At 39.7% G+C, this 16,280-nt stretch overlaps 1 protein-coding gene and 1 long non-coding RNA gene across 9 annotated transcripts in view; both read right to left on the bottom strand.

Annotated features, from left to right (window-relative positions):
• Nucleotides 1–1,143, bottom strand: part of LOC122553707 — a 16,437-nt gene extending 15,294 nt beyond the window's left edge. The window contains exon 1 of the long non-coding RNA XR_006312794.1: nucleotides 691–1,143. This is a non-coding gene — a long non-coding RNA (uncharacterized LOC122553707). The remainder of the gene's footprint in view (nucleotides 1–690) is intronic.
• The window catches only part of LOC122553706 (gephyrin), a 537,285-nt gene that overhangs the window by 391,946 nt on the left and 129,059 nt on the right, over nucleotides 1–16,280 (bottom strand). The window lies entirely within an intron of this gene.

Genomic DNA, 16,280 nt, shown 5'->3' with positions numbered 1-16,280 from the left:
TTCCCCCTCCCATTCCACCAAGGATATGCAGGTCTTTGGACTCCTCCCTCGTCAGACCACAGCGAAACGACGGTTGGAGGAAGAATGCCTCATCTTCCGGCTAGGAACCCTCCAACCTCAAGGGATGAACTTGGATTTTCACCAGTTTCCTCATTTCCCCTCCCCCAGCCTGTCTCAGTCAAATCCATCAAATTCAGCACCATCAAATCCATCAAACCCATGAACTCAGCACCGCCTTCCTAACCTGCAATCTTCTTCCCGACCTCTCCGCCCCCACCCCAGTCTGACCTATCACCCTCACCTTGACCTCTTTCCACCTATCACATTTCCGACGCCCCTCCCCCAAGTCCCTCCTCCCTATCTTTTATCTTAGCCTGCTGGACCAACTTTCCTCATTCCTGAAGAAGGGCTAATGCCCGAAACGTCGATTCTCCTGTTCCCTAGATGCTGCCTGACCTGCTGCGCTTTTCCAGCAACACATTTCCATGTCTGATCTCCAGCATCTGCAGACCTCACTTTCTCCTAACTAATACCCAAGTCTAGTACAATGCTATGTCAAAAAATGATATGCATATAAAGATGCATGCAGTATTCAGGGCTCAACAATGGGGTCTCCTGATTTCTGGGTAGCATTGCAAATTGTGGAACCAAGGAATTCCACAATTTTCATATTTCTCTATTTGTCCTTACTTATCATGTCTTCTGCTTTTCTCTTCTGACTGTGAATTGACATGGATGTTCTGTTTTTATATCACTGATATGAAATAATTGAATTCATCCCATTCACCCTTTTCATACCTGTTTAGGGAAACAAAAATGGGAAAATAAAACTTAAGACTTAACAATGATGCTTCCCTTGTGATAGCACGCTTCAGGGCAGGATCACTAACATCAAGAAAAGCAACGAAGACAATATTTTCAGAAATCCAGGATCAAGAGGATTTTTCTTCAAGCATTTTCATTTCACAAGGCATGGTTGCTATACTTTCTGATGAGCTTCATCTACCCTATTTTAGGAAAAGAATTTATGTTTCCATGACTCCATGCCTGTCAGTCTATATATCTTTAAGCTCTATTTCCATGCCCCAAACACTAAGTGAAGCCAGAGAACTAAACAATAACTTCAGATGATAATTGAAAACTGTCATCATAATTTTTCACTATAATACACTTACTTCTCTACTCTGCATAGAAAGATATATCATTTGGTTCTAAATTCAATATCTTGATTGTAATTTAATTTGAAAAGAAAAACTAATATTTATCACTGATATGGATAGTTGAACACAATAGTTCAGGAACATTTAAATTCCCCCTCTTGCATTATTTCAAGACAAGAATTTATCCATTATGAAGTCAGCTGGAAATTCCCTGGAGTACTCCCACTTCAATCACATTTTTCTAAGAAATGGCATTGATGTTATTGTGTGCAAGTTTGATTCAATCCACGTGCCACCTACATTGCTTGTTTAGTTCTATTTATCACTATTAACATGTTTGATAGGGACACAAAGTCATCATTAAAATCCTCCACAGCTTCACCAGTGTGATCTTAATAGATTATGAATACTGAGAAGTGGTGTTAACTCGTTTAGCCACAGTGCTGTATTATCATTGAAGAAAGCTTTGATTTAACACTGTGTTAGAATGATGAGACTTAATGATTTTTCACCATATATGACTGGCAGTGAGTTGGTGTAGGCAAGTTTGCAAAGCAAGTGTAAAACACTTTGAAAAAAAAAAGGAAATAATATGCTTAGTTCAAGTTTTTCTGCAGTACCTCTCACATGTCTTCTGGTACACAGGAGGACACAACAGGAGGTTTTTATTTCTACTTTCTGGTGTGGTTTGTTTCATTCCTGCATACTTGCATCCCCCCCAGCAAAGGTTAAAAGCTCCAGTACTCCATGATCCAGTGTTCCACTTGTTTGTGGTACTCCGTATCAGTGAACTACACAATAATTTTTAAAAGATTTTCTTTCCTAGTTCTCTATGGAAAATGAAAACCTAATAATTCATAACACTATTGAATATTTAGACCAGACGGTCTCTCAGGTCAATAACAGGGTAAATTATGGGTGACATATTGAAGTAGTCATTGTGAGATATTGAACTGGTTCCAAAACGTATGTTCATTATCCTGAGCAGGCTTAAAGAGAAGGGTCACTCAACCCGAAAAACTAACTCTGATTTCTGTCTGCAGATGCTGCCAGACTTGCTGAGCTTTTCCAGATTTTTCTATTTTTGTTTCTAATTTACAGCATCCGCAGTTCTGTCAGTTTTTAAGGAGCTAAACAACTGAGTAGGTTTATTATCCAGGTGCATTTGACATTAGTAGTGAGTAGGTAGTAAGTAGAAAAAGTTTTAATATTTGGCCAAACGTCAGGGTCAACTTAAATAGTAAAAATATCTACATGGTGGGCGTTTTAACAAACACCTAAACAGGATAGTAAAAAGCCTTCAGGGAGGAATGATAAATTCACAGAATGGGCAGGCAGCAGAGGCAATGTAACATAGATTTTGGGAGGTAAAGCAAAAATAATAGCATACACTTCACGAAAGGGGATTAAAACGGTATGGCTGAATACTTTGAGATTTAGGAGTTTGAAATTCACAATTTCCAGAAAATATATTTGCAAATGTGGGTGAGAACAGATCAAACCCAGAGGTAGCATAATGAAATATTAGTAAGCAAAACTGTAATTGAAACAGTGGGCTTCCATTAAAGAGAAGTTTTGTTTTGGACATTCCCAAAAAGGTCGGACAAAACAAAGTTGGTAATGTGCAAAGTGACAGGATTAATCAAATCATATATTAAAGAGCCTCGGACAACAACAATATAATGACACATAATTTCATTTTCAATTTAAATGTGAGAAATGAGAGTCTGAGATTAATGTTTTTAAATCTAAATAGCAAAAGTTGCCATAGTCCCAGGGGACCACAGAGACATGATTGGTGCTGAGTTCAACCTGTACACCAAAATAAGGACAATGATAAAAGGATTAAGGAAGAAGTTAACTGAGAAACTAGGTTAAAAAGCTAAGATGGTTGGGACCTTAGACCTTTAAGAAGATATTTTATGATTCTCAGTAAATTCTCAGTGAAAAACATATTTGTTGATAAGGGTCCATCATTAGTTGCTAAATAAGAGACTTAAGGACAGTACAAAATTGAAAGAAATGTTACATAAATCTGTGTATGATCAGTGGCAGGTCAAAAGACTGGACACATTATAAGAACAAGAAAAGAATAACCGAAAAAGGGCAAAAGTAGAGTTTGAGGAAAGGCTAGCAAGATATGTAAAACAGATAGTAAGTGGATCTACACAGGAGAGGAGTAACAAAAGCAAGTGTTAGACCACTAGAGAGTTAAGTCTGGAAAGTTAGCAATGGAAAACAAATGCTATCACCAGGTCAGGAGTGATAATTTGGCTCTTCTCTTTAACATCCTCTCAGTTAGTCGTGACTAACATTTTAATTTCTTTTGAGTTACTATTTATTTATATCAGTTTAAAATATAGTTAACTAGATCCAAAGAAAAGAGGCAATTATAAGATCTTCTTGAGGGAAACAAAGAAGACTTTTATTACTTACTGACCCTAAAAGTAAAATACCAAAAATGTAACAGCAATCACACACATAACCACAGGTGTTAAGTTTAAAAGGGAGTGTGCATTTGGTACAGAGAGGAAGGGCAAGGCTACACAATTAAAATAAGGTGCTCAATTTTTAACCCTGAAAACCACAGTTCTTTCACTGTTGATTGGCAGCTTCAGCAGTGAAATTTGTAAATATCTTTGGATTCTTGGTGGATAGTTGTTTCCCCAATTTAGCTTATCGCTGGATGTAGCTTTTGAGATGCTGAGGGAAAAAGAAGGGAGAGAACGGAAAAAACTTCCAGTTCTAATTTTTTTTCTTTATTCTCTCTGCTCTCATGCTCAAAAAGAGCTATTGAAAATATGGTATGTTTGTGTATTCCCAAGTCTGGATCCATTGCCTTTCCAAACTGACTAACTAGCATGCAAGAGTTTCATTTTCTAACATGTAAATTATCATACAAATATGAGTGCCCATTCAGTTGCCTGGTTTCAATGTCTTTAGGTAAATGGTAACTTTAGTGTCAGCGGTTTCATTTATTCCACTTGCCTCAATCTGGAGTCAAGTGATCATGGCAGCCATCATGGGTCAAGAATTGTTCTTTCATGGAGTCATAGAAATGTACAACACGGAAGCAGACCCTTCGGTCCAACTTGTCCATGCCGATTAGATATCCTAACCTAATCTAATCCCATTTGCCAATACTTGGCCCATATCCCTCTAAACCCATCCTGATGTCTTTTAAATGTTGTAATTGTACCAGTCTCCACCACTTCCACTGGCAACTCATGCTATACACATACCACCCTCTGATTGAAAAAGTTAACCCTTAGATCCCTTTTATATCTTTCCCCACTCACCCTAAACCTATGCCCTCTAGTTCTGGACTCCCCCCATACCAAGGAAAAGACCTTGTCTACTTAACCTATCCATGATTTTATAAATCTCTATAAGATCACCCCTCAGCCACCGTCATTCCAGGAAAAACAGCACCAGCCCATTCAGCCTCTCCCTATAGCTCAAATCCTCCAACCCTGGCAACATCCTTGTAAATCTTTTTAAGACTATTTTAGTCAATTATAGATCTCAGGGATAAAAATCAGATGATGGAAATTAAAATCTGACAGTCCACATTTTCCAATATCATAACACCTCCCCACTGTGAAGAATAAAAGTCTCCTTTCTGTTGCAGTCTCTTTACAAGATCAGTATGAAATAACAAAAATTGGGATAGCCCATGCATTTAAACATCTCATATATAATTTCTTCATTCTAAACTCGGTTTGACATCTGCTTTGGGTCTAGTAGAGACTTGATTCCCAAATTCTCCAAGCATTAGAAAACAGCAGTGAAGAAAGTCAAATGAGAAAACGAAGTGGTCAAAAGACAAAAGTAATGGAACTTTATTTAGATATAAGTATATATTTGTGGTAAATGAACTGAATTAATACCCCAATGAGTGCAATTTCATAACTATTACAGCATCATGGTTACAAGGTGAGCAAAGTTTGGAACTAAGTATTCAGGGGTACATGACTTCTTCAAAGGGAAGCCAGGAAGAGAAGGATCGTGAGGTCGTGTTGTTAGTACAATGAGGAATAAGTGCAATCGCAAGAAAGGATTGGATGATTCAGAAACCATATTAGCACAGTTAAGAAATACTTAGAAGATGAAAACACTGGTGAGAGTGTTCTATAAGCTCCTGAACAGTAGCTGTTCTGTAAGACAGAGAATAAATTATCAGGGCACATAAAAAAGATAGTCACTAATCATGAGTGACTTTAAACTTCAGGTAGATTGGGAAAATCAAATTGGCAAAGATAGATTTCAGGAAAAATCGATACAGTATATTTGGAACAGTTTCCTGTAACAATATGTTGTGAATGCTTGGAACCGGTAAGATGTAATGAAGCAGGTTTAATAAATGCTCGGAGTAAGGCATTCCCTAGGGAACAGTGACCATAACATGGTAGAATTTTACATTCAATTTGAGTGACAAACTTAACTTGGGAACAACTGTACTAAACTTAAATAAGGGTAATTAAATGGGTGGAACGCAGAGTCGGCTAGATCAAGGGGTTTAGCAGAAAAGATGTCTGAGATACAATGGCAGATGTTTAAGAAAATTGTTTACAACTCACGGCATAGATTCACTCCAATGAGGAAAGAGGATTCTAGGAAGGGGATAAACCAATCAATGGCTAACCAAGAAAGGTTAGTAACAAATTGAAAGGAAAAAAAAAATACATTGTGGCAAAGTTTAATAGTAAAATCAGAGGACTGGGAAAGTTACAAAAACCAACAAACGATGACCAAAAACGATTCAGAGGAAGAAAATGAACAATGAGAACCAAGTAGTAAATCCTATAAAAAAAAAAGAGCCTCTTCAAACATATAAAATGGAAGAGAGCAGCCAAAGTGAACAGAGGCCACTTATAATAATGGGAATCCGAACATGGCAGAGTTGTTGCATAAATACTTTACATCAGTCTTCATGTTAGAGGAGATTGATAATTTAGTATTTTTGAAATGCCATTAAAGGGCCCAGTGGGACAGGTGATTGAAATAAACAGAATACCTATCATGAGAGAAAAAGTACTATGGAAACTAATGGGTTGATACATTCCCTGGATCTGATGGATCCAAGCATTTTAAAAAAATCTAACTACAGAGATAGTTGGCACACTGGTAGCAATCTTTTGAGAATCTTTAAATTGTTTTGCCATCCGGCAAGGTAAATTATGGAGCCTTAAAGGTTTCTTAGAGACTTCTACAATTTTTTGCTTAAGATTAAAGGTATACACCCATAGCTTAGAGAGGAAGATGTTTCATTTCAGTTTTTACTTTGAGTTCAGAGTAGTACTAATAAATCTGTGGAATAAGGTGGCTGTGTCGACCAGTACCCGCGAGACAGGAAGGATATCTCGTGAAATAGGATCTCGAGAATGTAGCGTTAGTGTTCGTCCCAGACCAGAAGTGCTAGGACAAAACCCTGAGGACCCTACCTAAAGCTGAGTACATTTAAGCAAGTCTATATTGTCTCTGGGAGGAAGCCATCTCTCAAATCAGATGAAAAAGTGAATTAAATCCACCAAGGTATTAGGTACAAGGTCCCAGGTATGAGTATTGTACAAAGAGTGTTTTGGGTACTGTACCGGGGTGTGTTTGTGTAGTTTACAAGAGCTGTTTTGTTTCTTTTCAATTTATAAAGGAGTGCTCTGGGATTATTCAAATGATACTTTTACTCTTGTCATTTTTAAAATATTTGAATTTGTATGATAAGTAGATGGCTAAATTTGTTATACCTTAGCTTCATTTCTTTTGTTAATAAACTTCTACGTCTGTGTCAATGTGAGATCATTTTATTAAAATCAAAACAAATTAAAACAAGATCTATCAAGCCAGGTTCTGGAATTCCCTCCTTGTAGGCATTACGGGTCAACCTACAGCAAGCAGACATCAGCATTTCAAGAAGGCAAGTCACTACCACCTTCACAATGACAACTAAGGATAGGCAATAAAATGTTGGCCAGTCAGCAATGTTCATCTCCCACAGGTGATATCTGACTTGTCTGGTAATAACATTAGCTCAGATCATAAAAATAGCTCTAGTTATGCAATTTGCCAGGGCAGAAAGGAAAGTCAAGTTGAAATCATAGCCAGAACAGTTGTGATCTTATTTAATGACAGAACAGATTGGAAGGGCTAAATGGCCTACTCCTGCTCCTAAATTCTATGTTATAGTCAGTCTTGATGATGGAGAAAGAAATGGGGCCAGCAGCTCAACTCAGCTCAAATTAGATGTCAGGACTGTGGATGGTCAAGCTCACTGTAATATAGTGGCTAACGAAATGCATGAAGTTACTGATTAGAGAATAGGATTCTTGGCTAGTTGCTGAAGGTTTTGGTGTCCAAGTTTTTAATTGGAGGAAGTTCTGTTTAACCAGTAGTGGATGTTAGCCAAGACGCATGACAAATACCAGCAACTGGAAGCTTACTGATGAAAGACCATAGCACCTGCTTGCAGATAGATGAATTTTTTTCAACAGGCAGTCTACAGGCCACAAGTGCCACGGGTTCATGTGTGACTCATCAAGCCATTGTCCAAAATATAGGTAAGTGTAACTTTCTGATTCTGCAAGGAGTTGCTCTTCAAATCAGAAACTACTTCTATCCCAAGGTTGCTGCTGATAGTTTTAATAGTTACCCTGTCAGTAATAAATGCTGAATATCAGTAAGTACAAAATACACAAAAAATTTTGTTTTTGTACTTTCAACTGTGAAGTAGAGTAAATTATTGCAGGTAAGTCAACTTTTTTCTCATTTGCAACCATTCTACAATTTCATTTGAAGGTGGAAATTTGTGCTGAAGAACCATTGGATGGGTGATAGGCATTGCATTACCTGACCTGACGTTACTGTTGGCAAGCTCAGAAGTGAAGTTTGATTCCATCACCATCAAGCCCACTCTGTTCTCATCCAGGCGGGTAGATAATTATCTTTGGCAGGAACTGATGGTTTCACTTGTTTGCCCCAGAAACTTTGTAGCTACTGACAGTATCTATACTACCCCTTCAAATCAGATTCACTAACTCAAAGCTAGATTTTCTCTGGTCTATACAAAAGTGTGGCTCAGATTCCAATACAATTTGTTTATCACTGAAACCCTCACTAATAAGAAGCAGAAGTCATCTAAATTTGAGCGTAGGCAGAGTAATAAATAACAGCCCTGAATGTATGAATGAAAAACATTTGGAGCTGTCTCGAAAACAAGGGAAACTTTCAAAACCCTAATAACTAAATACCCCTTGCTACACACAGTTTATGGTTGGCTTATATCAAGTGGTAGCCTGTTTGGCAATAATAGGGTGAGGGAGGTGGTGAAGAGAGGGAGAGGAGTTTAGTAGGCAGCAATACTGAGATATTGTAACTGCAATAAATGATAACCCAATAGAAGATCTCTGTAGCTTAGCAACCCTAATGATAAGCTGAGCTGTTCAGTGCATCATACCACCCACTCACTATTGTCATGCTGCAGATCTTCCTGCAAGAACTGTCGGCATTACTTGTCCCCAACAGGGCAATAATAGCCAACTCACTGGCATGATATGATGTATACTGGATTCCTCACCAGCAATGCAACCATGTTATACCCCAGTACAGCTGAACTTAGTAAACTAAAAGAAATAAACATCATTTTGCTTGGGTAAAATAAGTGGCTCTATCACAAAGCACAAATGAATCTTGGGCAGAAAGCTATTTGCTACAACAACACTTTGATCAAGGATCAAGAACAATCAAGCTACCAGTCATGCTTAATGAACAGATCATTGACAGACATAGCAGAGTACTGATGTACCTGACAAGCAGCATTAGACTAGTAACATATACTCTACATGGGTAAGTAGCAAAAACTTGTTATTGTGTAGATTTATAGCCTACAGAAAAAATATTTATGATATATTCCAATTAAAAAAACTTATAAAGCACAAATATATTATTTGAAGCTTGAATTATGAAGATATAACTTCATTAGGATGTCCAACCAAGATCAAGATTTATTGCAAGGTTTAATGAAATATTGCTGTGATAACAGCAGAAACATTAAAATGACAGTGGAAATTCAGCCACATCTTGGTGGACAGTAAAGATTCTACATTCATCTGCTCACTCCTCCAGGTTCAAACTAGATGCAAAGGTAATCCTTGATTTTTTTCTTGGCTGCAAAGCATTTCTTAAATGCCTCTCCTCTTCATTCTCACCTCGAACATACAAGGTGTTCCTGGATTTCATTATCGAAACTGATACCATCTCATCAGCTGCTTCTGCCACTTCATCATCTCATCCACTGAACCAAATTTGCATGAAAGCCATAGCACTAGACTTGCAATTTTGTCTAATTTCTCTCTTCTCTCTCCTCATGCCTTCCTTATGCCTCTCCCTAAGACATACCTTCTTTTTCCATGACCCTATTCCCAGTGAACTACTGACCACCCAAATTCTCTACTTATTTCCCTACGTTAGTTGACAGAGAAGTCTTCACTCTCCTCAGGTTGCCATTCTTGCTTTTAAATAAATGAGAATCAACCCTCTAAACAGACCAACCTTTGTCTTTGTAAACAACCGACCATCTCCATTAATCCTATCCTCTCCCAAGTTCTTGAATGGGTTGTTCCCTCTCAAACCCTTGCCCATCTTTCCTGGAATCCCACACCTGAATCCCTCCAAGCAGGTTTCTATCTGTCCTATGGCACAAATATATTCTAGGTGACTGTGACAAAAAAACTTCCCTGCCCACCTTTTTGAACATATATGCAACATATTTGGCAATTGTTTGCATCATCCTCCGCCAACCTGTCTCCACTGTTTTCCAGCTTGGTTGAATAGTAATTACCTGCTTCCAGTGTTATCCCTTCAGTTGCAGCCAGAGATTCAGGTAAAATTGCTTCTCCCCCCACACTCACCACTGGTGCCCTCTGCTTCCTGCCAAGGGCCGTCCATGTTTCTATTTCTCATCTGCACATTTCCACCCCAGCAACTTCACCTAGAAACATAACCTTGATGACAGTGGTTTACCACACCATCACCTCTCTTGACTCCTTCACTATGCCTGAGTTGGTATTTGTTTATCCAACATTTATTTTGAAGCAGGAGAAATCTCCACCAATTAAATACAGAGGACTGAAACCATTGTCTTCAGTCCCCATTACAACTCATTCCTCTGACTTGCAACTGCCTAAACCAGACGGTTCACAATCTTAGTGCCATACCTGGTCCCAATAAAACATGGGACCACACATTCATGCCACTGCTAAGATTGTTTATTTCTGTGACTAATATCGCTCAATACCACTCTGCCACAGTGCATTTTCTAAAATCTTCTTCTGTGCCTTTGTTACCTCAAGACTTCACTAGTCCAATGCATTGCATGCCTCCTAGATTCTACATTCTACAACTTTGAAGCTATCCAAAACTCTGCTGCCGTAGTCCTGACTCACACCAACTCCATTCATCCATCATACCTGTGCTTGCTGAATAAAGGTAACTTCCAGTAAAACAAGGCTTGACTTTAATTTTTTTTCCCTATTTGCAAATCCGTCCATGGTGTTGTCCATCCCTATTTGTATAATCTGCTGCAGTACCCCAAACCTCTAAGGTATTTTTCTCTTCTAATTCAAGCCTCAATTTTAATTGATAGCAGCACCTTCTAGGTCCTCAGTTCTAGAGTACTCTCTCTAAATCTCTCCATCTCTCTAATTCACTTCACTCCTTATTTCTTGATCAAATGTTTGATCATCTGCCCTGATAGCTCCTGATGTAGCTTGGTGCCATATTATGCTTAATAATGCCTTGTGAGCTTTGAGATGTTTCATTGCATTAAATGTGTTGTACAACTACAAGCACATTGCTCTTTTGGGTGATCTACAATTACTAATAGGCAAACATGAAATTACGCTAGCCAAAAATTTTTGAGTACCCTAAGTATCAAACCAGCAGATCAAGAAGTGTTTTTAGCTTATGAGTAGCACCACAGCCAAATGTTAACTCCAACAAATACATTTACGCATTTAACTGGGTAAATCTATTTAGCTTTTCAGTTTTTCAAGTTCTTATCAGTCTAGCAGCAGGAAGAAGAAAACCATTCCAGATCTTGGAAGACTCAGTGGCATTTTATGTCAATATTGACAACTTGCCACACTCAACCTGTCAATTGAAAAAGCACAATGGGATCCAATACAGCTAGTTCACTAACTACAAGGGCATAAATGATGCACTGCAATTACTACAATTCTAAAACAACAAATACAGAGAAATCTCGATTATCCAAATATCAATTGTCTGAATTTCAGATTATCCGAAGAAGATCTTAAATCCTGAGAGATATATTACATCAAAGAGATGTTACCAACACAATGATTAAAAGTGAATTCGGCTTTCTGAAATGCTGCCGAGAACAGTCCTGGACATCGATGGGAGCCTGGGCACCGTTTCCAATGACCAACCTCCCGCCTTCTCTCTCCCTCTCTCCCCACACTTACCGTGTACAGGGCAAAACGTTGTGTGTGTGAGTGTGTTACTTTGAGATTCACCCCCAAAGGCAGCAGCAGTCTTGCTGTTGGTGTCCAGTCCAGCTGCTGTCTCCATCCCGCAGGTAGGGTGGGTGGAGCTGGGGGGGGCAGCGGGAATGTGCGGGGGTTGCGGTGTGTGTGTTGCCTAGTCTCCTAAATGGGGAGCGAACCCAGCAGGTGCTCACTCTGTCAATCCCATTGAAGCGAAGCAGCAATGCTACAGCCCCTTACACACAAGTGTGTATCTGCTCAGAAACAAACCCTCCTGAGACACAGAGAGGAAAAAGACAACTTCTTAAAACTCCCAGTCCCAGAGGAGAGGCATTGAATCAGTTATCCAAATAATCAATTATCCGAATGAAATACTGCCCGCCAATCTCGTTTGGATAATCAAGATTCCTCTGTACATTGCACATTAACAATGGACGAAAGACCCTTCCTTTAGAACTATCTGCATTTATTTCTTCATGCCCCTCATCATATTCCTAACATGAAACCACAAATGAAAAAATGTATTATATTCATATGTTTTAAAGGATATTGCCTAAATAGCTTGTAGCTAAAAGCAGATGGTATATAAAAATAAGGTTGCCATAGACTGTTAAAGACATTAATGCGAGGATGGTTGAAAATTGTTTGACAAATTGCTGAGTTCGACAGTTTTGTTCCAATAATAAATTTGCATCTGCTTAAGAAAACAGACTAACTTCAAGTGCTTCCAACCACAATGTCAATTAGGAGTTTGTGGATGAATCTGCTTTGTGCAGTGCAAAAGAAACAAAGCTGTTATCTCATATTTATCTTGTAACAAAGAAGGGAATTACAAAGCCCAAAAGGAAGTATGGAATTCCAAGTCAGATCCCATTAGGCTCACCTGTCTCATTAACTGAGAAAACACTTGATTCATCATTAATCGGCTGCTTTTTGCAGAACAATGCTCATCAGTTCTTTTTGACAACATCAGCAAGATAATGCAGAAATTTGCCTTATTGCAAAGTATTTAACCTTTCATACTGAAGCTGCTACTTCAAGATTCCTCCCACAGTCCAAACATGTGCAGGTCAAGTGAATTGGCCATGTTAAATTGTCCATAGTGTTACGTACATCAGTCAGAGGGAAATGGGTCTGGGTGGGTTACTCTTCGGAGGGTCTGTGTGGACTTGGTGGGCCGAAGGGCCTGCTTCCACACTGTAGGGAATCTAACTTAAATTAGGTTATAATTTGGAAGGGCAGCACGGTGGCTCAGTGGTTAGCACTGCTGCCTCACAGCGCCGGGGTCCTGGGTTAAATTCCAGCCTTGGGCGACTAATATGTGGAGTTTGCACATTCTTCCTGTGCCTGCATGGGTTTCCTCCGGGTGCTCCGGTTTCCTCCCACAGTCCAAAGATGTGCAGATCAGGTGAATTGGTCAAGTTATACACACTATTGTGTTAGGTGCATTAGTCAGAGGGAAATGGGTCTGGATGGGTTACTCTTCGGAGAGTTTTTAGATTAAATTAGATTAGATTACTTACAGCGTGGAAACAGGCCCTTCGGCCCAACATGTCCACACCGACCCGCCGAAGTGCAACCCATCCAGACCCATTCCCCTACATTTACCCCTTCACCTAACACTACGGACAATTTAGCATGGCCAATTCACCTAACCTGCACATTTTTGGATTGTGGGAGGAAACCCACGCAGACAAGGGGAGAATGTGCAAACTCCATATAGAGAGTTGCCTGAAGCGGGAATTGAACCTGGGTCTCTGGTGCTGTGAGGCAACAGTGCCAACCACTGTGCCACCTGTGTGGACTTGTTGGGTCGAAGGGCCTGCTTCCACACTGGAGGGAATCTAATAGGTTATGGAAAGGAAGATGAGAATAGATTGGTATCAGACTATCTTCATCAAGGACAAAAAAAATCTGGTGTTTAGAAAGTCTGGTCAATATACAAAATGTCCCGAGCCTTTCATTCAAGGGTATACAGACAGAAATGGGACAAATCTTGGGAGGGGTGCAGTCAAAAGTGCAGTCAAAATACTTTTTTTAAAAAATGAGTTGACCTTTAAAGAGAGACGGGTGGAAAAGTGGAGAAGTTGAGGGAGCACAGGAACTAGATGATCGAGTGGTGCAACTGCTAATTAGGATTCAAGGGAATTGGCATACCAACAAGCCAGAATTGTAAGAATGCAGAGTTCTTGGGAAGTTTTGGATGGGAGATGATTACAGGAATAGTAGGCTATGAAGGTCTAAACACTAGGATAAGAATTTAAAATTTGAGGCAGTTGGAGACTGCAAGCTGAATCAGGCCAGTGGAAATAGAGATGATGGCTGAGTGAGCCTCAGGAAGGAAAATGATACAGGAAACAGGTTAAGCATGAAACTTACCTAGGTAAAGGATAGAACATTGGGCAAAAGGGAAATAGAACAGTCTTCAGGTGAAAAAGGCATGGTTAACAAAATTATCAGCAGACAGACTAAGGCAGAAGCATGGAACATTACAGAAGTGGAAGTAGGTGGTTTTGGTGTCACTCAAGAAACAGCATGTCGATGAAAAAGAGAAAAAGGACATGGCTAGGTCCTTGTCAGGGCTCTGGAGCCAAAGGTGTCCAGGAAGGCATGTCATTACTGAAATTACTTTGGTTACAAATGTAACCTGAATAGAATCAAGAAAGAACAAACAGTTGGACAATGGTGGAGATGCTTTCATGCAGGCTGATGTGGTCAAAGGCAAAACAGGATGAGAACAGATAAGAATATATTTGGACTGGGCCTATCTTTAAGTCCATATTTGGCTCTTTGCTGGCAAATGGTTGAAGACCACCTGACGAAGATGCAGCGCTCTGAAGGCTAGTGCTTCCAAATAGACCTGTTGGACTAAGACCTGGTGTTGTATGATTTTTAACTTTGTACACCCCAGTCCAACACCGGCACCTCCAAATCATGATCATCCATGTGGTTTGTGAAGCTGCAATGCATTTCTCAGGGTTGTTTTGGCAGGTCTCACTCTAGTCTCACATTGCTTTAACAAAGATTTCTTCCACATTTCCTAATTTTCTCAAAATATCTCCTCACCTCTGCCTCGACTGACAGGCAAGGGAAATCCACAATAAAAAATGAGCAACCTCATTGAAAAATGTGTACTTGCAAAAATCAGCTGAAATAACATGGTGGTTTTAAAAATACTATAAACAAAAGTAAACTATAAACTTACAAAATTGAGCTTCTCCACGGCCAATTTGTGCTCAGAAGGTATTGTCAATGCATAGCCAGAAACATTAAATATACTTTTTCTCATATGATTTGCATTTTCAGCCAAAAACTTTACTACATAAATTAACGAGTTACAGTTGGGGGAAAGGCAATAACGATGCAATTAGGCAAGATGTAGGAAGCATAGGATGGGGAAGGTAACTGCAGGGGATAGGCACATTAGAAATGTGGAGCTTACTCAAGGAAAAGCTCCTGTGTGTCCTAGATAAGTATGTACCTGTCAGGCAGGGAGGAAGCTGCAGAGCGCGGGAGCCGCGGTTTACGAAAGAAGTGGAATCTCTGGTCAAGAGGAAGAAGGAGGCTTAGATTAGGATGAGATGTGAAGGCTCAGTTAGTTAGGGCGCTTGAGGGTTACAAGGTAGCCAGGAAAGACCTAAAGAGAGAGCTTAGAAGAGCCAGGAGGAGACATGAGAAGTTGTTGGCGGATAGGATCAGGGTAAACCCTAAGGCTTTCTACAGTTATTTAAGGAAGAAAAGAATGACTAGAGTAAGATTAGGGCCAATCAAGGATTGGAGTGGGAAGTTGTGTGTGGTGTCAGAGGAGATAGGGGAAGCACTAAATGAATATTTTTCAATAGTATTCACTCTAGAAAACATCAATGTTGTCGAGGAGAATACTGAGATACAGGCTACTAGACTAGGTTCACAAGGAAGAGGTATTGGAAATCCTGCAGAGTGTGAAAATAGATAAGTCCCCTGGGCCGAATGGGATTTATCCTGGGATCCTCTGCGAAGCCAGGGAGGAGATTGCCGAGCATTTGGCATTGATCTTTAAATCGTCATTGTCTACAGGAATAGTGCCAGAAGACTGGAGGATAGCAAATGTGGTTCCCCTGTTCAAGAAGGGGAATAGAGACAATCCTGGTAATTATAGACCAGTGAGCCTTACTTCAGTTGTTGGTAAAGGTTATAAGAGATAGGATTTATAATCATCTTGAAAATAATCATTTGATTAGGGGTAGTCAGTACGGTTTGTGAAGGGTAGGTCGTGCCTCACAAACCTTATTGAGTTCCTTGAGAAGATGACCAAACAGGTAGATGAGAGTAAGCCAGTTGAAATGGTGTATATGGATTTCAGCAAGGCGTTCGTTAAGGTTCCCCATAGTAGGCTATTGTACAAAATGCGGAGGAATGGGATTGTGGGAGATATAGCAATTTGGATCAGTAATTGCTTGCTGAAAGAAGACAGAGGGTGGTGATTGATGGGAAATGTTCATCCTGGAGTCCAGTTACCAGTGGTGTACCACAAGGGTCGGTGTTGGGTCCACTGCTGTTCGTCATTTTTATAAACGACCTGGATGAGGGTGTAGAATGGTGGGTTAGTAAATTTGCAGACGACATTAAGGTCGATGGAGTT

Source organism: Chiloscyllium plagiosum, chromosome 10, assembly GCF_004010195.1.
Source record: "Chiloscyllium plagiosum isolate BGI_BamShark_2017 chromosome 10, ASM401019v2, whole genome shotgun sequence".
In the NCBI taxonomy this organism is placed as follows: domain Eukaryota; kingdom Metazoa; phylum Chordata; class Chondrichthyes; order Orectolobiformes; family Hemiscylliidae; genus Chiloscyllium; species Chiloscyllium plagiosum.
This window is presented reverse-complemented; position numbering and strand designations above follow the sequence as displayed.